This window comes from Peromyscus californicus, unplaced genomic scaffold, assembly GCF_007827085.1.
Source record: "Peromyscus californicus insignis strain IS unplaced genomic scaffold, ASM782708v3 Scaffold_8__1_contigs__length_139910024, whole genome shotgun sequence".
Lineage (NCBI taxonomy): Eukaryota > Metazoa > Chordata > Mammalia > Rodentia > Cricetidae > Peromyscus > Peromyscus californicus.
Window position 1 is genome coordinate 31,189,231 of NW_026294606.1, and position 23,595 is coordinate 31,212,825.

Sequence of the window (23,595 nt, forward strand, 5' to 3'; positions counted from 1 at the left end):
AGGACTGAAGGCCAGCTGGCTCTGGCTCTTTTGCTACGTTTAACAGGACCTATGGCATCTTCAGTTGCCTCTGGGTAAACATGATTCACCTGGTGTTCTCTCAGTGAACTCTAGGGAAGTGGCAAGCTGCAGTAACTTGGAGGGGGACAGAAAGAGACCCCATTTAGTTGCCTCAACAACAGCTGGAGCAAAAGGCAGACCAGACTGTGTAAAGAACAGAGGGAGGAGCACATCCAAATACACTGAAGTTTCAGAGTTTAGCCTCTGAGGTGTTGCAATCAAGACAGCGTTCTTTTGCTCACTTGGGGATTGAATTTTGTTGTTGTTACCAGCTCATTTTTGTTTTACCAGTTCCCTTCTTGCAGTGTTATGAGCTCATTTTTGGTATTGTTGGCTTATCTGAGGGAAAATTGCTCAATTTGCGATGAAAGTCATGAGGATAAGGCTTCATTGGAGACTGTGGTTGAGCATAAGGGAGACAGTGCATGGCTTTGGGTTCCAGGATTGCTTCTTGAGACTTGGGGAACAAAACTTATATATATATATATATGCAACCTAGTGGTGCACGCCTTTAATTCCATTACACAGGAGGCAGAGGCAGGCAGACCCGTGAGTTGGAGGCCAGCCCGAGTTACATGGTTAGACCCTGTCTCAAAATAAAAAGTTCATACTTTAAGCCCTCACAGGGTGGGCTTACCAGGTACACTGTTCACTGTTGCACAAAATCCCAGGATATCGGCATACCTCATCGATTCTTTCTGTTCGCATATGGTTTTGCACTTGATGCACACACAATGTTCACGAACATTGGGTCTTCCTGCACCAGGCTCACAAACAGTGGTAGAGGTACTTACCATTGCTCCCCACACCTCTCTGGGGTACTTGTTATGAGGAGGGAGTCAGCTCTCTGAACCTAGTCATTGGTGGAAGCCACTTTCTGGAAGCAGCCAAGTTTCAGTGGGAATCTTCGGTGGGCATCAGGGCCTCCCCTGCTCTGTCTCAGGTGCACACTAGTATTTCTGCACATAGCTGGGGTCAGTTAATCTGCTGCACTGGTTGGTTTTACCTGCCAGGGTGCCACAACATAGACTCACCTGGGAAGAGAATCTTTTTTTTTTTTTTTTTTTGGTTTTTCGAGACAGGGTTTCTCTGTGTAGCTTTGCGCCTTTCCTGGGACTCACTTGGTAGCCCAGGCTGGCCTCGAACTCACAGAGATCCGCCTGGCTCTGCCTCCCGAGTGCTGGGATTAAAGGCGTGCGCCACCACCGCCCGGCTTGCGCCACCACCGCCCGGCTTGGGAAGAGAATCTTAAAGAGGGATCATCTAGATCAGATTGGCCTGTGGCCCTGTCTTTAGGGGGTTATCTTGACTGTTGATTGCATATGAGAGGGACCCTAGACTGTGTAAGAGTGAAGAGCACTAGCTGAGAATAAGCAGCAACCAAGCACACACTTATTTTCTATTCATTCTTGACTGCCAACGTGATGTGACTAGCTGCTCGGGTTCTTGCCTTGCCTTCCCCCACGACAGATGTAACCTGGGATTGTCAACAGGATAATCCCCTCCCTCCCCTGTGTTGCTTTTTGTTAGTGTATTTGTCTCATCAATGGAAATGAAGGATGGCTGACCACTGTCCACATGCAGTCAGAGGTGAACTCAGAGTGGCCTCTCAAAACCAGCGCCGAGGATTGCCTTGAGGACAGAGGCAGTTTCCAGTCCGAACCACTCCAGGGACATTCTTCATGTTCTTTGAATAGCAGTGTGTGCCTGTCCCTTTCTGTCATACCGGCATACTCTTTGGGTAAAATAAAGGAGCATGCACATGTGAAGATGCTTTGTGAAATGTGAAGGCTGTCACTGTTACTATTTCCAGTGCATTGCTTTCTTAACATCTGGGCCTCAGACCCTTATGTCTTTGTACTGGCTGGCTTTGTGTGCCAACTTGATACAAGCTAGAGTCATCAGAGAGGAAGGAGCTTCAGATGAGGAAATGCTTCCACAGGATCCAGCTGTAAGGCATTTTCTCAGCTAGTGATCAATGGGGGAGGGCCCAGCCCATTGTGGGTGGGGCCAACCCTGCACTGATGGTTTTGGGTTCTACAAGAAATCAGGCTGAGCAAGCCATGGGAAGCAAGCCAGTAAGTAGCACCCCTCCTTGGTCTCTGCATCAGCTCTTGTCTCCAGGATCCTGTCCTGTTTGAGTTCCTGTCCTGACTTCCTTCAGTGATAAGCTGTGATGTGGAAGTGTAAGCCAAAAAAAAATGCTTTCTTCCCCAGCTTGCTTTTTGGTCGTGGTGTTTTGTTGCAGCAAAAAAAAACCCTAAGACAGTCTTCTTAACACATGGAGCTGGCCTTAAGCATGGAGACAGCCTCTGTATGTATCTGTCTCCTAGTATTTATTTTAATAATTCTCTCAACCTTGTCTACTGTTTTTCAGAGAGAAAAGTCACTTGATTTATGAGTCCATTTTATGGAATTAAGATGATATATGCTTTTTAAAATACATTCATAAATCTTCAGTATTAGTCCCTGGCTTGTGGCTTCACCTAGTTGGAGGTTCTGCTGCTTGTGGATTATGGTGGCGTTTTTTGGTAATTTTTTTTTTTGGTATGTGTTGTTGCAGACACCCTAGAGCACTGTACTGTGGTTGTGACTCAAAGATTGGAACTTGGGATAGAGCTCTATGGTCAAACACGTGCCTAGGATGCACAAGGCTTTCGATTCGACTTTTGACAGACACACACACACACACACACACACACACACACACACACACACACACACACAGAGAGAGAGAGAGAGAGAGAGAGAGAGAGAGACACTTAAAGCATAGATTCTTGGAGGCCAGCTTGTCCAAATCTTTGAAAGGAGGGTTCAACAAATGGACTTGTCCATGATTCCTGACAACGAGGGAGGACTCTTCTGAATATCAGGGTTCTCTCCAGGCTGATCTTCTGTACTGCCACAGCCAGCATTTTTTTTTTTTTTCAGAATTCTTGTCTCTGTTAGGGTCCCCCCGCCACCGCTGCCTCTCTGGTTGCCTTCCACATTGGATCTACAGATCAACATCTTCCTCAGTTCCTGGAGGCCCTCCTCCAGCTGGTAAACCACCAGCCAGGCCCTGGCTCTAGCTCTTCACTGAGTGTCACTGGTGCTTAATTTCCAAGGGTCCCAGCACCACACCCATTCTCTGAATGCCTCAGCATGGGAGCTAGAAGCTTAAACAGCAGGGGGTGAGTCCAGAGACTCCTGCTATAACAGGTGTGGGGTTAATGATCTTGTCAGTGGCCCAGGCAGGCATCAGGAAATTCTAAAAAAGGAAATAACTAGGCTAGAAGCCAGTAGTTAGTGCACTCACATTCTGACTTGTCTGTTACCTTCTAGTATTTGTATTCCACACATGCACAAGCTAGGCCTATTCTTACCTTTCCTATGTAGCTTAATGCTCATATTAATGAAATTAGGATAAGGGGTAGGCATAAAAATGAAATATTAATGTAAACCTTTAATTCACAAATGTATCTAATCCACCCATACCAGAGTCTAAGTATTCATTTAAATCATTACGTATAGATTTTAAATTAATTAAAAAGCAAGTCTTACCAAGCTAAAATGGTACCGTGTCGGCTATGCTTAGATGCCAATAAAAGTTGTTAAACACATGAAAAATCCATGAAACTCACTGACCAAAGCAATTTCATTTGTTCATGGGCACTGATCATCTCAAAAAGAGACAGAAGCTGGCAAAACAAGACAGTTCCTTTAAGTGTTTAACAAGACTAGATTCCGTTTGTGCATTCTTTTCCTTTTAGTAGAGATGTTTGGTTAGGGGTCCCATTGAGATGACTTGACAGGCCTTAGTATTTAGAAACATAAGAACTGATGGCAGTAGGTCTCATTTGGTTCTGAGGTTTCTAGAACAAGCCGATTACACTAATACATTATCCCTCCTCAGGGCTGGGGATGCAACCAGCCCATGGTGGCTCACACTCTGTGCACAGGTGCTGCACCCCACTCCAATTTTATGTTGTTAGGGTTGTGTTTGCTGATTACCTACTTAGGATCAGTGCCTTTAACCTGGATGTAGTTCTTTATTTACCCAGGCATTTTATTGTAAACAGTCCTCTTCGCTGTGTGTCTGCTTGTTCTAAGGACTTTATAAATAGGGTGTAGCTCAGGGCCTTGCCTAGCACTGTAAAGCCTTGGGCTCAGTCTCTAGTAATGTAACAGCAAAACCTCTGTGACAACCTGAGGAGACATGTCCGTCCCTGACCTGTCACTAGCGTTGATGCTGCATGTTCCAGGCACTGTGCTAAAGACTTCCCACACAGTGTGCGGTACCTGTCACAGTAGCCCCATGAAGCTCTTTGTCTACAGGCAAATAAGTTAAGACTTACTGGGACTAGGAGCTTGACCAAAGTGATATAGCTGCATGCACACTATGGTCTTTCTTTCTGAACAGATTCATTTGCTCAACATTTAAAACCAGCACATAGGCTTAATTGCAGAAATTTTTACTAGCGTTTCTTTAAAAATGTAATTCGCTCCTTAGAGAAGTTTTGGGTCCTGAGCAAAACCAAGAGAAAGCTAGAGTTATGCATACATAATACATCTCCCATAGTTACAGAGCTATGCATACATAGTCCATCTCTCCCACAACACAGACCTATGAGCAACTCTTCTAGAGTAACAGTGCTTTTGTTCTAAAAAACAAACCTTCACCGATACTCTATACTTGATACTGAGGCTCATCTCTAGTGTTGTACAGTCTGTGGGTTTGAACAAATGTAAAATTTCAGGTATATACCATTATAGTAATTTTTTTTTTTTTTTTGGTTTTTCGAGACAGGGTTTCTCTGTTTAGCTTTGCGCCTTTCCTGGGACTCACTTGGTAGCCCAGGCTGGCCTCGAACTCACAGAGATCCGCCTGGCTCTGCCTCCCGAGTGCTGGGATTAAAGGCGTGCTCCACCACCGCCCAGCCCATTATAGTAATTTAATTAAAACAAAAAGACGTTAAGTATTTGTAGACAGACAGAATTTTCTAAATCCTCATATGAGCTGAAGTATTTTTCCAATTTAATGACTGTTTCAACTGTTTGCTTTTCAAATACAAATATAAGGAGCAGGTAGATTTTAAATGTCCACGTTGCCAACCAGCAAACCCAGGGTCTTGTTCACAAATGTAAGGTAACAGCGACCTCCAGTGGGCAAAAGTTGGAAAGGCTAGTGTGGGTATAAGAACCTTTCAGGCTTTTTGGGTTTTCCTGGCGCTGAGAATGGAACCCAGGGACTTCTGCATGCTTGGCAAGTGCTTTACCACTGTGCTGCACTCCAGGACAGGGTATCTCTGCAGTTGTTCAAACCAATGCTAGCACTTTCTCAACCCTGCTTGAGAAAACACGCAGAATCCTGGATCTGATTTGTTTAAGTATGCATAGTAAGGTTAAATTATAACCTAATACCACCAGCTCTTTAATACTCTATTGTTTTGTAAATAGCTCCTATGAATTCAGTACTTTGTCAACCCAACATAAGTCTTGACTGTCAGATGCAACTGACATTTCACCAGATCCAGCTTTAGGAAGGCAGGTCGTCCCAGAATATTCTACTTCTCTTTTTATAGCACGGCTTGATGTTTTCTCTTTGCAGCCTTGCCTGTTTGTATTTCACTTACCATAGTTGCAGGATGAGACATTTTCACTTTGCAATACAGACTGACAGATGTGTGACCACATATTTGAATTTCATTTGGCCTCTTGCTACCTCTGTGACACTAAGCATGTTCTGTAGACCCTTTCAGTGACCTTCAATGCCTGAGAGGAATACTACTGGCCTCACAGAGTCATTGCCTAGTGCAGTTTACACAGAGATTGGCACAGAGAACACAAGCAGCTCAGTAAAGGAAACAATGCACTTCCTTGTGTGTAGACTGGACATAGGACCCCACACAAGCCCTCCTCTCTACCACTTAGCTCTGCCCTGGGCCCAGCTTTCATTACCAGGAGCCACCAGGCCATTCCTCAACTGGGTGCGTCTTCTCTGGGTCCTGTTCTCTTTCCTGCTCAGAGCCCCACATTTACTTTCCGGGAAGACATTGCTCCTTTCATGTATTTTCACGTGTCACTGTTTTCTGTGGATGGAGGTTTCCGTGTTCCTGAGGCATCTAGACTATGATCTTTAGACATTTTGATTACTACACTTTCATGCTTGGCTTTTCTCATCCCCACCATCACACCCTATCAGACATCAGTACAGGATGTGATTTATTAAAATATGCCTTACATTTTTTTCATCCCTACTGGAGTGATGACAAAGTGAGTTATTTTGCCCCACCATCATGTAAGGATGTATACAGAAGAGTTGCCATCAGACACCATGAAGAGGGAAAAAGGAGTTCCAACAGGAATGAACAGGTCCGCAGTACCAAGATCATATACATGTGAATATGCAAATACTGTGTGATGGGATCCTGCTGTCTGATTGCATAAGAATCAAGCAACACGGGCTCCACAGACTTGAGGCGAGGCAGAGGCCATTGTTTTACTGGCTACACACTACTAAATATCCCTTCGGAGTCAGGAAGTGCACACCTAGGTCAAATCTGGAGCAGATTGTTTATAGAAATCGTCAGCTCTGAAATTTTGACAGTTAGTATTGTCAGCCTAACAAAAGGAACAGAAGAGATTCTTCTGGTGTCCAGAATCTTGTCTTTTCAAGTGATGCAGAGCTGTACCCAACGTGAACCTAGCTGGCAGATGCAGAAAACGCTCCATTCTCCACTCTCTGCTCTTTGTTCCCTGAGAACTGTCGTGAGTCTCCAGCTCAGGAGCCCAGTTACTGACAGGGCATTGTATTCTAATGAAATTTTCTGGGAATAAATTGAAGACTGGAAAGTCAACAGCCATAGCTCTTAATTTGGTCAAGCATGTCCAATGGATTATTAAATCTCAGCCTTGCCTCGTGTTCTGTGAAGTCTGCACTGTTCGATTCTTACATATCAAATGATAGGATCCCACCACACAGCATTCACTTCTTGCTTTTGGTTTTATAAAGACACATTCACATGAACGGAATTAGTTCTAGTTCAACATTTTATTCATGCTGACTGCTATTACAGTCCATAAAATAAAGATTTATAGATAAAACTCATTAAAGCTTATTTTCAATTATTCTACTTCAATATTGTTTCCCAACTCATAATTAAGAGCTTAGGGAGCTGTAAGATGGATGTGGGGGTTCATTTCTTGATTCTGGCATCCTTTGTACCCAAATTTATACCCCTGGGGTCTGTCTGCTCGATAGCTGTATGATATTACTCATTCAGTTTTTCTTTGTCTCAGTTCTTGTGACATCACATTGGTGAAATAATGTCAACTTTGTCAAATTATTTGGGGGAAGAATTCCATAAGCCAGTGGCTTGGTTCCTGGTACAGAGATGAAACCTCCACATTGACCCCTGTTCCCGCTGCCTGGTTATACTCCACACCTTTGGTCACTTTCTCCCCTTGAGACAGCTTCGGAAATCCTTGAAGACCAGATTCAAATCTCATCACAGTTCTAATCAACTTGAGTCATGTCACCTTTCATATACACTGCTTTAGTACCCCATGCCAGGTGTGTGGCTACTTTGGGTGTCCTTTATGGCCATTATTGTGTTGCAGGTAAACTCTTCCATGCCCAGAAAGCTAGAGCTCTCTCTCCCCATGGGGATTATTCCCTATTTGTTTATTTTTGTAGCATATCCTTCGATGATATAAGTTCATTTGCATTTGTGTACTGTTTATAGCATTTAGGTTTAATTTCCTTTTTCAAGTTTTAGAAGTGAAGGTGATTGATACCCTTACTCAAATATTTAGACAAAGTAATGAGTATGGTCAGTCAGGATATTTGAAAAACTTTGGGTTTGCCTATTTTTTCCTCCAAGATCTTCAAAGAGGATACACTGGAGTGAATTTTAACATGGTCAGTGTGACCTGACACACCCTAACTATCAATATCAGCAATAAGAAAGACATCTGTTGTTCCAGGTGTCTTCTGTCCCTGCTGAAAAAGAAGGCAATCTATTTCTCCTCAGTCAAAATGTGTTAACTTTTACTCTGCAGTGGTATGAACACATTGGAAATTGTTTCTAACAACAGCAGTAAGGCATTGCCCAGGTTCTGGTGTCCCTTTTAGACTCAATCTAGAAAGATTAAGCCAACTTAAATTGTTTTATAGGTTCTACTCTGGCAGTTATTATTTTATGGTGATGCAAAAATGGCCATTCACCACATACATTTCTCATTTCTCAACCCCCCATGCCTGCCAGCCAGTGTTGGTGTGACCAGGGGACTTGTTCCAGATAGAAGCTCTCAGGCCCACCCTATGTGCTCTTACCTAGGTGAATGTTAGTGTTCGAAAAGCACCAGAACTTTAATTACTTCCTGCAATTGAAAATGAGAGATTAAGTTTTTTCCCATGAAAAAATGAAATGTGATACTAGTAAAGTTGTGCATATATGCTTATTCTTATCTAGGTAATAGATGCATGTATATTCACATTTATATATCCACATACGTATATTAAGTATATGTATTTATAGTGGTGTGTGTGTGTGTGTGTGTGTGTGTGTGTGTGTGTGTGTGTGTGTGTGTAGTGTGCTCCCAAGCCTCTCTCAGGCTAGTCCTTGAGAACTAGGCAATATCCTTTCTTGAACATTTTAAGAGCATATTTTCCTTGATAAAATAAATATGTCTATTAATAGTTGTTTCCATTAGATTTCCCAGGCAGACAAAACACAGAACTTGTCCCTCAGCCAGTCAGATAAGCTGGGGTGAGGGGACATGTGAATGGCAGCACACTCTGCCTTCCCTGGAAGGGTCACATTCATCCCCAGGGAGGTGGTCTGGACATCAAGTCCTTTACCCATTTGAAAAGAGGCGATTGTGTGACAGGACACCAAGGGACTGTGCATCATGGAAATTCCTTGGTCTGCCCTTGTCAGCAAGGCAGCAGGTGGTTTAATTGAAAGCCATGTGTGTGCTGGGTGGAAGAACAGGCTGTGAGAGTCTCTGTTGTCATCGAGTCACTCCTGCCAGGTGCTCGCTGGCAGGCTTTGTGAACCTAAGTGCCTGTGTCAGGGAGCTGTGGGATCTCGCTGCATTCTGTCAAGGCTAAAGTTAGGTTCACAGTTCCTAGGGTCACATGGAAAGGTCAATAGGGTCTGGAGCTTAACGGCTCCATCTGGGCTTTGCTACTTTGTTAGATCAGCACCTTGACTTCTAGTGCATTATGAGACACCCTGATGTTTGTTACGTGTTAGGGAGAAGAGCCACTGGAAATAAGCATCCCTTGGGGACTCCTAGGCACCACAAGAATCCTTCAGCAGAAACTGCTAGAGTGGGACTTGGGAGTCCATATCTTTAATAACCCCAAGGTTCTAATGAAGAGCGTTGTTAGCACTCTTCTTGGTCAGTCATTGGCTCACTATCCAGATTCTGCTCTTTTTCCCTTTATGCTTGTGGCTGGCAACTAAAAAGATATTATGTGACTTCTGGGGATTTGTGAGGCTATAAAAACCATTAAATTTTAAAATATTGACCTCTTTCTGGTCTGACTACTCATTAACCCTGCCTCCTTTTATTGAGTTAGTCTTTTGGCTACTTAGGTGTCTTTGCAGAGTGAAGCTGAGAATGAACGTACCTTAGATGGCTTGAGGAAATGCTATAGGCCTATGAGCTGATTGGGTTCTTCTTCCTTCTGCTGCTTGCTTGGTTTCTGTGGTCTTTGTTTACAGGGGCTGTGACATGGGCACCTGCGGGGACTGGAGTTTTCACACATTAACATTTCCTTTTTCTGGTTTGGTGCTGGACATGGAATTCAGGACCTCACCAAGCCACATTGCAGCCCATGTCTCCCACCTGTGTGTGAGTTACATCAACACTGGAATAAGAGACATCCGTGGGATTAAGAGTTGGGTTAAGGCTGGTCCAGTCCCCTCCTCCCTTCACCCAGACTGAGCAAAGTGTCCCAGCATAGGCCCTAGGTTCCAAAAAGCCAGCTCATGCACTAAGGACAGGTCCTGGTCCCACTGCCTGGGGGACTCCCAAACAGTTCAAGCTAATCGACTGTCTCACTTATCCAGAGGACCTGATCCAGTTGGGGGCTCCTCAGTTATTGGTTCATAGTTCATGTGTTTCCACTAGTTTGGCTATTTGTCCCTGTGCTTTTTCCAATCATGGTCTCAACATCTCTCGCTCATACAATCCCTCCTCTCTCTCTTTCTGATTGGACTCCTGGAGCTCCACCTGGGCCCTGGCCATGGATCTCTGCATCCGCTTCCATCAGTCATTGGATGAGAGTTCTATCAAGACAGTGAGGGTGTTCGGCCATCCGATCATCAGAGTAGGTCAGTTAGGGCTTTCTCTCAACCATTGCCACTAGTCTATAGTGGAGGTATCTTTGTGGATTTCTGGGGATTTCTCTAGCACTTTGCTTCTTCCTATTCCCATGGGGTCTTCATTTATCATGGTATCTCTTTCCTTGTTCTCCCTCTCTGTTCTTGATCCAGCTGGGATCTCCCGTTCCCCTAAGCTCTCTTTGCCCTGACCCTTGCCCTTCATTACCCCCCACCCCACGTCCAGTTTGCTCATGTAGATCTCATCCATTTCTTTGTCATTGGGTGATCCCTGTGTCTTTCTTAGGGTCCTCTTTACTAGGTAGCCTCCCTGGAGTTGTGAGTAGCAGTCTAGTCATCCTTTGTTTTACATCTAGTATCGACCAGGCTGAGCTGAATCCCCAGGGGAGTCCTTGCCCTGGAGGAGGTGGGAATGGGGGGTGGATTAGGGGGAGGGGAGGGAGGGGGAGGAGGGAGCACAGGGGAATCCATGGCTGATATGTAAAGTTAAATTAATTTTAAAATTAAAAAAAAAAGAATTCGAAGAAGATATCAGAAAATGGAAAGACCTCTCATGCTCATGAATCAATAGGATTAATATAGTAAAAAAAAAATTTAAAAAAAGCAAAAAAAAAAAAGATTTGGGTTAACTCATTGCCTATTGAATGAGATAGCTTTCTTTAACAGAAGGCTAGCTTCTTCTGAGGTTTGGTATAAGGGAATTAACAGGTAGTTGAGGTAGCAAATGTGATAAGTGCAATAAGTTAAAAATAATTCTGAAGAAGAATATAGGCTATGGTAGACTTGAACAAAGACTAGAAAATCCCTTTGCTCTGGGTGAAAGCAGGTAGAAGGCATCTTCCTGAACAATTCTGAAGCAGTACATCTTTCTGACATCTACTGAGGACCGACTAAAATCCAACTCCCCAGCATTAGCTTAAATTGCATCTGAAAATAGACTCCTAGAGCAGACAGGGACAGAGGTCAAGGAAGGCTTCGTGTCTGGGAGGAAGAGCCAAGACTGGGTGGAGGGAAGCCCAAACTTTATGCAACATGGGTCACTCCCAGGAGAACTGAGGCACCAGCCCAGTCCCTTTGGCCTTTCTTGCAAGACACTCTAGACTTTCAGTTTTAGCGTTAGTAGAAGATTGCAGTCTCCTGAGATGTTGACCTGACACTTTCCTGGACCCATCAGCTTGGCAGGCCTCAAGTCTCGCTTAGCACACGCAGCGTAGCATTGCATTCCTAGTGTCGTTTGAGAACTGGCTGATGAATTCTGTGAAGATCAGGCTCTTCTTGGGCAGGCCCTGTGTTTGTATGTGGGGTCCAGGTTTCAGCTTCTGTAAGCTAAAACACGAAGATCTATTCCACTCTGCATAAGCTGATTCAGAAGGCTTCATTAAGTGCTTCCTGTATACCCAGATATTCACAATGATCTTAGAGGAGGCCAAAGTAACAGGATTTCCTGTGCCTACCATGACTAGCTATGGAACCAGCTTTCTGTGTAGATATAGAAGCACAAGTTAATGCTTTTGCTCTCATCTAGACTTCTGTGGAGGATAAACAGAAATTATGTGTAGAATGGTTAGCCCTGTGTCTCATATAAAGTCAGAACTCAGCAAATGCTAGCTAAAATAATTACTGATATTATTGTTAATGCTACTCTAGAAAGTTGTTATTTTGTTGAAGTTGAAAGGACTGATCATATAAATCAGGATGAAAACAAGACAGAAATTTGAGCATGTGTTTTGGATCCTGTACCCCTCTGGGTGTGTCCTGTAACCCTCCAAGTGTTCCTCCTGTACCCCTCTGGGTGTGTCCTGTAACCCTCTAAGTGTTCCTCCTGTACCCCTCTGGGTGTGTCCTGTAACCCTCCAAGTGTTCCTCCTGTACCCCTCTGGGTGTGTCCTGTAACCCTCCAAGTGTTCCTTCTGTACCCTTCTGGGTGTGTCCTGTAACCCTCCAAGTGTTTCTCCTGTACCCCTCTGGGTGTGTCCTGTAACCCTCCAAGTATTTCTCCTGTACCCCTCTGGGTGTGTCCTGTAACCCTCCAAGTGTTCCTCCTGTACCCTTCTGGGTGTGTCCTGTAACCCTCTAGGTATGTCCCACAGATGCAGTCAAACTGGCTGGGCCAGGCTGACTTCTGAGACTGCTAGGAGAATTTTTTGTGTTCACTTATGTATTTGTAAAGTGAAATGTCCTCACATCCTGTCAGCCTGAATGCCTGTTGACCTAACCACTATACTGTGGGACAACATTGTGACTGTCTGTTTTTTATTGATTACCTTCTTCTTGCTGCTACTTCATTTTCTTTACCAATAGTCTCAAAATGCCAACTTCAGAACCAACTCTACAGGTCCTTTGGAATAGAAGATAAATGGAGCATATGCTTTATTTAGAATGCCCCCCAACACTCTCTCTCACTCTCTCTCTCTCTCTCTCTCTCTCTCTCTCTCTCTCTCTCTCTCTCTCTCTCTCTCTCACACACACACACACACACACACACACACACACACACACACACACACACACTGATGTGTTGGCTGGGCATGGTGGTACAGGCCTTTAATCCCACACTCAGGAGGCAGAGGCAAGTGGATTGCTGTGATTTTGAGAACAGTCCGTCCTATATAGTGAGTTTCAAGGCAGTGAAGTTATGTAGAGGGATCCTGTTTCAACCCCTCACCTCTCCAAAAAACATATGTTAAAGGCTTATCACTGAGTTACTCCTGCTGGATGTTGAGTGGTGGTGGTGGTGGTGGTATGTGCAAGAGAGAGGAGGGAGGAGGGAAAGAGGGGAGATAGGGAGAGTAGGAGAGGGGGAAAGGGGAGAGAGAAAGAGAGCCTTATGGGAGGTAGTGGACCTTCAGGAGGTGGGCTTGGCACTATGGGAAGTGGTGGGTCTTTAGGAATGGGGCCCATTAGATAGCATTCAGGACATTAGAAACATATACTTCAAAGGTGTAGAGTAACCCTAGTTTCTTCCTATTTCTAGTTTTCACTTCTATGACCATTTTGCTCTGCCACACATTTTTACCATGGTATACTATGTCACCACAGACCCCAAAAGAACAGGACTGGTCTTGGAACCTTAAAAACTGTGATCTCACCTCAAACACTTCTCTTTATAAAAGTTGATTGTCTTGGGTATATATAGAAATGGAGAGCTAACACAGCATAGAAAGCTGGAGTCATAGGGAAGGACATAGATTTACTTCATGAGATTTTACTAGGAATGATGGATGGATAAATGAAGAGGTTGGATATACAGTGGTAAATAAAAGAACCAGCCTAACCAACCACACCCCACCCTGGTCAGGTGATAGAGAAGGTTGCCAAGGGTTAAGGTAAGAGCAGGAGCAGGAGAAGTCGACAGCAGGGGGATTTAACCTAACCTATAGGATTACAATGGCTTCCTGAGCAAGTGTAGTTTCAACTGGCTCTGAAGGATGGCCAGGTTAACCCAGTGTGGCCTAGAGGAGGTCCGCCATGAAGACTCAGTGGGGAGTTACAGAACATGGGGCAGAGAGTAGAGTGGTTGGGGACAGTCACAGCTAGGGCCAGAGGTTGTGGGCCTTTTCAGACCTGCCTTCCTGGAGTCTCCAGAGAGTGGGACACCAAGGTGACACAGTTTCCTTTCTTCAGGCATGGCCTGTAGCCTGTAATACTCTTCCCATATTTTGGTTACCGTTAAAAGTTAATTCTGGCAATCCCATAGCTCATTCCTGGGACCTCTTTGAAATAAAATTATACGTGGTGCCATTTCCCTTCCTTCTGAAATTCCTATTGCTATATTTTTAGTACATTTTGGGGGGAGTAAAAAGCATCACTTACTCCTAGTTTTCCATACAACTGCTCCTGATGACTACCTTCTTTTAAAGAGGTTTTCAAAGGTTCTGCAGCCTGAATTAACTTCTCTGTGAGAAAAGGTCTTTTGTGGTTTATAAATTTTAATGCAGGATACTAACTGCCAGGATATTCTTGGACCACAACCAGGGCTTTAAGCAGCCTCCTGTAGCAGCTGAAATGAGGCCAGCCTGACCTGCACCTGGACATAGGGTCCTTTCATCCTTCACGTTCAAAGTCAGGAGACCTCCTGGTCTCGACCTTCGGACATCAAGACTTTCCTTTTAAAATCCATTTCCTGGAAATAGGTCTTTGCTGTGCTGATGGATAATTTTTCACTTCATATTTTCTTAAGGTACATAAATTCTTCTTTTTCTTCTTGCAAATAAGTGAAAATAAGGTATGGGGATCCAGGGTCTTCTCCATATGAAACGGCATAAACCATTGCTAACCTGGATTTTTAAATTCTTCATTAGCAACAGGGGATTCCTACACTGCCCTATTCATTCCCTATTCCTCTTCAGACACTGAACTTATTATTTTGATTAAAAGTGCTGAGTAAGAGAATGTTGCTGAGAATTACCCTCTTAAGTGAATGCCTGAGCCTTTAACCACACAGGGACCTGTTCTGCTCCCATGGCTATTTAGAGGCCCTTAATCAATGTGGCAGTGAAGAAAAACAAGGTGTTTTGAGACTTAGTGCCTGCCTTGTGCTTTATGCATCCTCTTTCTTCCCCAATACCAGGAAATTCTCTTGGAATAGAGAGCCACTCCAAGCCAGCCAAGTGCATTTTTGCAAAATTTTAAAAGACGCTCCCTCCGGGGCTGTAGATTGACAAGGACATCCTTCTATGTGCACTGTAGACTCACATCTTGGCCAGCTGACATTCTCTTCTTTGGGCTTAGCCAAGGGAGCACAAGCTGGCTCATAGCAAATTTGACTCTCTGGAGAGCAGCTGTGTTCAGTGTGTGAACTGTGCACTACGGGTGGCCATCTCTCTGGACATATCCCCGGTGCTCGGCCTTAGCCCGCTGCTCATTGATTGCTGCTGAGCTGCTGATACTAGTCAGCAGGATGGATAGTGGGGTTTGGGTAAGACAGCTGCTTTCTGGGTGGAGGTGTGACGATCTCTTGAGCTCAGTGGTTCGGCTGGGGGGAAAAACAGCCTAAATGACCTTTTGTGGTTATATAAATGAAAAAAATCACAGAAGTCATTGCTTCTGAGATATATCCTAACAGTGTCCTCTGTGTTTGTCAAAAACTCCCCTCCCACTGATCTCGGTATGTAAATGCTAAAGAAAGCCCCTGAGAAGGAGCCTCCTAGAAAGAAATAAAATGTGACCATTACCTCCTCCAAAATGAGGGTAAGGCTTACATAAGCACATTTGAAGAACTGATTTCTATGTGAGCACAGATGGTAGACATTAACAGGAAGTGGGGACATCCTGGGGACCACTGCATTGCAAGTAGGAATAGCAGCCACCAGAGATTTCATTATTATCCTGGGCACTGGGGTTGCAAATACAAGGCAAAGGTACCCAAATGCCAATACTGATGGGTACAATTACTGTTCTTCAGCTTCTTTCTTTCAGCTTCTTGGTGTCAGACCTGAGTGGATTCAGTCCAAGTAAGACTGAGGTCTCAGGGAGTCGACTCGTTGGGAACAGAGCTAACAACTGCTTTGAAAAACAAGGGAAAGCACATGTGAAGCTGCGTGACTTCCATGTCAGGGAGAAAGAGGCCTACCAGGTGCCAAGGAATTTTTTTGGTTGCTATGGCAACCAGAACAGAAGTCCATTCTGTGGGCCCCCAACTGGTTCTTAGCCTGTGCCTCCCCTGGAGTACTCATGCCCAGGAAGCCAGCGGAGCAAGCAGGAAGAGAGAGGTCTCAGATAGGAAAGAATGCAGAGCTCCAGTGCAGCTGGCCTAAAACATGGGAGGGCAGATGGGCTTAGGCCACAGGGAACTGATTAAGGAACTTTCAACTTTCAAAGACCAGGCCTTACCAAAGTGTTTGATTTTGTTTCCAAGCTCTTTCTTTGGATAATAAATAAAGGATGAGTTAAATAAAAGATGTAAAGCTGACCCTCTGGAGGGGAACCAACCCCTTCCCATTCTGCAGAAAATAGCCAGGTTTCACTGCACTGCTATGACCACCATGAAAGGTACTCAAAAGCAAAGTGTACACTCAATACTCAAAAATACTCAAAAGCAAAGTGTACACTCAATACTCAAAAATACTCAAAAGCAAAGTGTACACTCAATACTCAAAAGCAAAGTATGCACTCAATACTCAAAAATACTCAAAAGCAAAGTGTACACCCAATACTCAAAAATACTCAAAAGCAAAGTATGCACTCAATACTCAAAAATACTCAAAAGCAAAGTGTACACTCAATACTCAAAAATACTCAAAAGCAGTGGGATTTGCTGCTTGAATGTTCACCCCCACCCAGCACTAGAGAAGGAACCCAGGGCCTTTAAGAGTTAGGCAAGTGCTTTACCATTGAACCACACTCCTCAGTTCTTGGAACGGTTGTTAAAAAAGATATAGCTCTCCTACTTAGCAGTGATATAGCTCTCCTACTTAGCACTGCCTGGCCTCAGCTACATTACTTAGCATTTCAAGTATATAATGTGGGGTGTGTGCTTGGCATGTATGAGGCAGAGGCAGACATTAAATAAGGACTGTTCGGATCAGAGCAAGCCGATCCTAATGATAGTTATTAATAGTGATCATAATGAGATAAGAACTAACCCTTTCAAAATACATCAAGCATTCCTGACCTAGGCAATAAAAGTCTATGATCTTCATGTTCAGATACAACTCTGGGTTCTTAAGTGTTCTGAAAGCTTAAATCACTGATATTGAAAAAAAGAATATTTATCCTTTCAGAATTTCATGCCATATTTTTAATCATATTCATTTTCCTTCCCCATTCTTCCCAGATTTTCTCCCACCTCCCTACCCACCAAACTTTAGATTCTCTTTCTCTCTCTAAAATATGGCATGCTTCATGAATTTGGGTGTCATCCCTGCATGTGGGCCACGCTAATCTTTTCTGTATGGTTTCAATTTTTCAATATGTGCTGCTGAAGGGAACAAAGGATCACTGGCTTTTCTTTTCTGGGAAAGAACACTGTGCCTGGAAGTTAGCTTCCATCTCTCTCATCTGGAGTATGGATGGGGCTCGGGACATGAGGGTCTCTAGTGTCTCTTGTTCTACAGTTGGCATCAGCCCTCCTGCCCACCATCTTCCTACTCTTCTCAACTTCCGAGAAGTTTGTGAAACTTTCCAGAGACTCCTGTGTTTCCGGAAGGCAGAATCTTAGAATGGTAGAGATTTCTCATGCTCAAAGCTGAGCAGTGGCTTGGTTTTGTTTTGGTAGGCAACAGTCTTTGAGTTTTACTTAATGGAGCCTGTTCTTTAAGACTCAGGAAGACAGACAACAGAAAGCAAGTCCCAGGTGCCCTTGGGTTCTGCCCTTGCTGCCAGCATCTCTGCTGTATGCACAGAGAGAGGCCTTTGCAAGGACCACCTTTTAGATCACATTCTAAGATGTCCACAATTTGAGTGCATTAGCTACCACAAAATGGGTCTTTCCTGCTGGGAGGTAATCATACCATGTGGAGGTATTTACTTGGTAATTTATTGAGCTAGAGTTGTTGGCTAAGTGTAGACAGAGCTGACAATCAGGGGGCTACTTTGGTTTGTGGTTCCTTTGAATCATTCCAACTTTTCTCTGTGCTTCCTCATCTTTGGTGAAAAACTAACAACTCTGGGCATGGCTTTTGTATTCTCTGCATTAGAGCAGTTTTCTCATGGGTGGAAAGGAGAGCACACCAGAGTTAAGCAAGATCTGGCTTTGTGCTAAATGCCGGCCTCCCTTCTAAAAACTCTTAAGACCATTTCTTGGAGAAATGGATATGGCTTTGTGTGCCCAGATCCCCTTCTCTCTTCTTACCCACTCCTCCTCCTCCTTCTCCTCTTCCTCCTCCTCCTTCTTCTTTTATTACATCTATCTAACCCAAATGAAATTGTGTCAACAAAGAGTCTCAATACTACTATTGGACTTTCATATGCAGGGCATTATTTCCTAAATATATCCAATGTGTGGACAAGGTTTTTTTTTTACAAGTATTCTGATGCTCCTGCCCATATGAGGCATTTGGTAGTATGTGCAGCTGAAAAAGCAATAAGTAAGCCAAGAGAAAGAGGTGGCACCCTGGGATAGCCTGCTTCTTGGGAGACGCCCTCAAATCAATGTTTTAAAGATAAGAGACCAGGAATGTTCACCTTGGTATATAAAAACAGACCTTCCAAATACTGAGATAATTATATCCCAGAGTAGGCTTCTGAAGTAAGAAGCCCATGGCTAGATAACCACCTGCTAGGCTTATCATAAAAGGTCAAATGCTCTATATACACATGGAGCTTCTGTACTATAGGATTATTGAAAACAGTAAATCCAAACAAAATTTGAATTCTAATGATATGCACTGCCAAACACATAAATTTATTTAAATATGCTCTGCCTATCAAGATTTAACTTAAAAGAGAAGTTCAACATCTTACTTACCTACAATGTACTTTCAGTAGAGTTTCAATATGCTTGAGTTTTGTGTTTCCTATGTTATTGGAATATGAGGCTCTCCCCATCTCATGTTCTTTATTACCAGTAAAACATTTGAAAATTTTCTCGTCATGTGGTGTGAGATTTGTATCCTGCTTAAAACACTAGACTTGGTAGGCTTCCACTATTAACTCCATCGTTACAGAATAGATTCCTCAAGATACCCAATAAATGATAAGCTTTGTAGTAGGTTCAAGTGTCTTGAGCTTTTGGGCAACAGATTGAAAAGAAAACAAGAAAGAAAGTCAAAGAATGGATTTCTTGGTGTGTAGCCAGATGTCACTATAGCTAATACTTGAGATAATCAACCTAGAGGAGGAAAAGGTTACCTGAGGGTCAGTTTTCGATGGCAGCCCATTGACTGAGCTGACTCAGTGCTTTTAGGCCCCTGGTAGAGTAGCAGCACATCATAGTAGAAGTGTATAGCAAACCAAATCATTCACCCTGTGGTCAATAAATAAAAGAGAGTGAGGAGGGATTGAGAGTCCCACACTCCCCTCTAGGACTTATCTCCCCATCCACCACCACCCATGTCTTCCCACTAGGTCCTCCCTCTTAAAGGCTCTACTGTTTCCCAGTGGTACCACCCTGGAAGCCAAGCCTTGAATATTTCATATCCCAACTCTAGTACATGTTCTTTTCTAAACAATTTCCCTCTGGCTTTAATTTACTCTTCATAGATCATATCCTAAGCATGGACTGACAAAAGACTTGTAACTACTTTTCTATATGAGCTAGGTCTTGATTTCTCCTTAGTGGGATCAAAATCAGAGGTGCCATTTTATAGCTCCTGTATCTTGGACCTTCTAGGGTTCCTGTCCCTGTCCAAATCAAGCCCCTATGGCTCCTTAGATTGGGGATGACTAAGCAGTTACAAGAATGTCCAGTATGTGGATAGTTCATCTGAGGTAGATACTGGGCAAAGAGAAATGTCACTTTTGGTTACAGGAAGAGGACAATGTTATGTTTAAAGTGCTCAGTCCACAAATCCAGTGTGAAGGGTGGCAGCAAATGATCACAGTAAGACTTCTATGAGTGTTAGAAGCCTAATGAAGGGCATCCCTCTAGCCAGAGATGACTGGAGACAAAATGATCCACAGCCTGGCCATCTCCCCCTAAGCTCTCAATGAATGTCAAAAGCCCAATTCTGAGTTTCTGAGGCTCTCCAACTAGATCATAAATGAAGAAGAAACATGGAACGACAAATACAGACCCAGTACTGCCATTAAGGACTGGAGAACCTTACGTGACCCAGGGCAAAGGATGTCACCTAGCTATTTTGAGAAACCTTTGCATCTTCCATATTTCTACACAGTTGATTGCTGGATTTCTTGAACAAATTTGTCTCAAATTACACCTGTAAAGCAAACTTTCTTCCATGTTTTGGGAGGATAGGAAACAGAAGGGATATGTTTCAAATCTTACTTAACCACTTTAGCAATTGTTAGCATTCACATAGCTTTTTAAAAATTAAGGAAAGGGCCTGGAGAGGTGACTCAGTGGTTAAGAGCATTTTTTTGTTCTTACAGAAGACCCAGGTTCAGTTCTCAGTACCCACACGGTAGCTCACAAACATTTGTTACTCTAGTTCCAAGAGGACCAATATTCTCTTCTGACCTCTGTGAGCCCCAGGCATGCATGTGGTATACATTCATATATGCAGACAAGACTTTTACATACATAAAATCTAAAATGAAATGAAAGAAGTGTAACTATAAGAAGCTTCTATTTTATTGAAGAAATGCTAATTATTGAGATTATATAGCAGTGAATGTCATACTAAACTTAGGAAAAGTCATTTATATAATATTCAGTGTTTAATATTGTTATGTATATCTATTTTTGATATAGTTATTATATAGTTATGTGATATGAAGATTCATATAATTCTAAATAGTTTTCATGAGAATAGCAATCCATATTCCTCTTCCCATTTCTTCTTCACCAAAGGTGAACATTTTCATTTAACTTACTCATTCTTTTGGTACTTGCCTTGTATATCCAAATAGTAAGTGTATGTTCTTTTTGATTTTCATACTTAAGTTTGTTTTTTTTTAAAAGACTTCTTTAAAAAAGGAAATAAGGATTATATCTCTCCCACCTTCCACCTACAACACACTCCTCATACACACAGCTTCTATCTCCACACACACACACACACACACACACACACACACACACACACACACACACACACTCTTACACTGTTCTTCTTAGTCCTGTTCTCCCAATAAAATTTTTTGTTAAATAGAGTTGCTCTGGAAAAATCCTACTCCTGACTGATAGCAAGGTGCAACATTATCATAACTTTACTCCTTTCTAAACTGTTTCCCCCACCCTGGAGTTATTGGTTGTCTTGATCTAAAACTTTTTTTGATTAGTAAAAAAGTATCATTATCTCAAAACTGAGCTATCCACTAATTATCTAAACCATTTCTACACACATTCAGTTGTATTAGATAGTCTACAAACATTATGTTCTTGGAGAAAATTCTCCAGATCAGTTCTGGTCAGTCTTGACTTTATTCCACTGTACCCAAAGCCCAGCTGGTATGGTAGGAGGCTGTCTGTCCTCCCCAATGGACAGACAGCCTCTGTTGTAATTTTTTTTTAACTTCTCATTTAAGTGGACTATAACTTCCACTTGTTTCCTGAGATATGATGGAGAGCTGTAAATTCTTTTGAGACCTGATGTTTCTGAGTGTCTTTTAACTTGGGTAATAGACTTATGAAGGTTCAATATAGAACTTAAGTTGCTTCTCAACCTTTTCTCTGTTCTGCTTAAGATTTAGCTTTCTTGGCAATGTTTAGTTCCAAAATTCCACTGGTGTTACCTCCTCTCTCGCCTCTTTTGACTACGTGTGTGTTTGCCATGCTCCAATCTCTTTACTGTGGTTTTACTGACATCTGAGGAAGCAGCAGAGCACAGTCTTCCCCCTCCCCCAACTCCACCTCCTCCTCCTCTCTTCTCTCCCTTCCTTCTTCCTCCTTGATATGCATTCCATGTACTAGCCTGTTTGTGTGAAGCTGGCTGGACTAGTTTCCCCTGTGTGGGTGGACATAACTCAAGAGTACTTGATAGAAAAGGTGAAGAGGTGAGTTTCATTGGGAGTCCTCCTGGTGTGGATGTACCATGTTATCAGCATTGAGACCTTACTATTCATTCCAAAGGGACCGAATACCTTTTAAACAACCCAAATCCCTAGTGTGAGGACTTCTGGCATCATTGTTAAATACCCAGGACAACTTCACATAGACATTGCTCCTTCACAGCTAGAGATAATGGACTCAGTTAAAGTTTATCTTTGTCTTATTTGACAAGAAGAAAATTTGGTTTTAAAAGAACCTTGTAGGTGTGGGTGTAGGTGTGGTTCAGTGATAGGACATGTTGTCTAATACAGGAAAGGCCTTGGACTCTATTCCCAGCATTGAAAACAAAACTAATGGACAAGTTTACAAACTGGCTACTAACACAGGTAAGAGAAAACCCTAGTGGTTATTACTGGAACCTATGTGGGTAGAAAAAACAACTAGTTCTTTCCATTACAAATGCTACCTGATGATGTGAACCTGATGTTTCACACACTGGACCCACAGTTTGGGAATTTTCAAATAGACTTCTCATCTATTTGAACTTGGAATTGTTTTGGCTTGTCCTTATGAAAATGGTGGCAAGACAAATTGTGACAGATCAGGTGTCAGTTATAACTAATAAACTACGAAGCACAGGCCGGATGATGCTGTGGATTCTCACAGCCAGTTAATACTGACTTATTAGCATGTCCATTCAGTATTTGGACAGAACGTTATTGTGTATTTGATTGCTTCAAACTGATTTTCCTGGGGCCTTGTCACTCCCTTCTGATTCCTTCAGGACTGTTAGGGAACATGGAGGCAAACTATGACTCTGCTTGCCAGGTCACAGTGTTGACGTTTGTTTTTCCCACATGCTGCCCATCGGTCTTCCTCCCTCCCTCCCTTTCCACTTCCTTCTCTTTCTCCTCTATCCTGGATAAAAATTCAGTGTGCTTTTTGTACGTGTGAAGCTGGCGGGAATGTTTTTCCCCATGTGTGGGTGGATGTAACTCAAGAATGTAGCCTGAGATTTAGCTGCACATCCTGCCCTTTGAAGAGACTTTCTGTGAAGAATGCTGGCGTTTCCTGGGAAGCCAAGAGACTTGCGCTCAGAGGCAGACCCTATTTTCGTACGGACTACTACAGCAGTCAGAGGGTGTCAGAAGGATGAAAGAACACCCTATTGTGATTCTAGAGACTGGCCTTGGAAAGTCGCTCAGAGATCAGAGAAGATTGGCTTTTCAGCTTATCAAAAGTTAAAATGACCAACCAGCGCTCCCCCCCGCCCCCCCTTCTTTATGTAAGAAGGAGAAACATTCACAGACTCCCCCTGCCCTTCTTGATGTAAGAAGGAGAAACATTCACAAACTCCCTCATAGTGGCATCTGTGCTTCTGTTATTTCTTGTTGAAGAAAGTAAAAACTTGGCAAATGGTTATTTTTATTCATTATTCTTTCAAGTAAATGTGATTCTTACTAACAACATAGGTGTAAGTGCCATGGAATGACCCAGTAATCAGACATTTAGTGTATCAGCTGTGGACTGTATGCATCTTCTAGCAGAGCCCTAACTATGGCAGATCACATATGTGAGATTTTGAGCCCTGTAACAAAGAATCCTGGTTAGAGAGTTTAGAGCCCAAATCTTTGACTCAATTCATAT

General features: G+C 43.1%; 1 protein-coding gene and 1 non-coding gene across 3 annotated transcripts in view; one reads left to right on the plus strand and one right to left on the minus strand.

The window, feature by feature from the left end:
- Nucleotides 1-23,595, plus strand: part of Mylk4 (myosin light chain kinase family member 4) — a 78,025-nt gene that overhangs the window by 9,417 nt on the left and 45,013 nt on the right. The gene's annotated exons all lie outside the window — the stretch shown is intronic.
- Nucleotides 17,223-17,327, minus strand: LOC128104817 (U6 spliceosomal RNA). Its single transcript, XR_008216119.1, has one exon. It is a non-coding gene; the product is annotated as a U6 spliceosomal RNA (small nuclear RNA).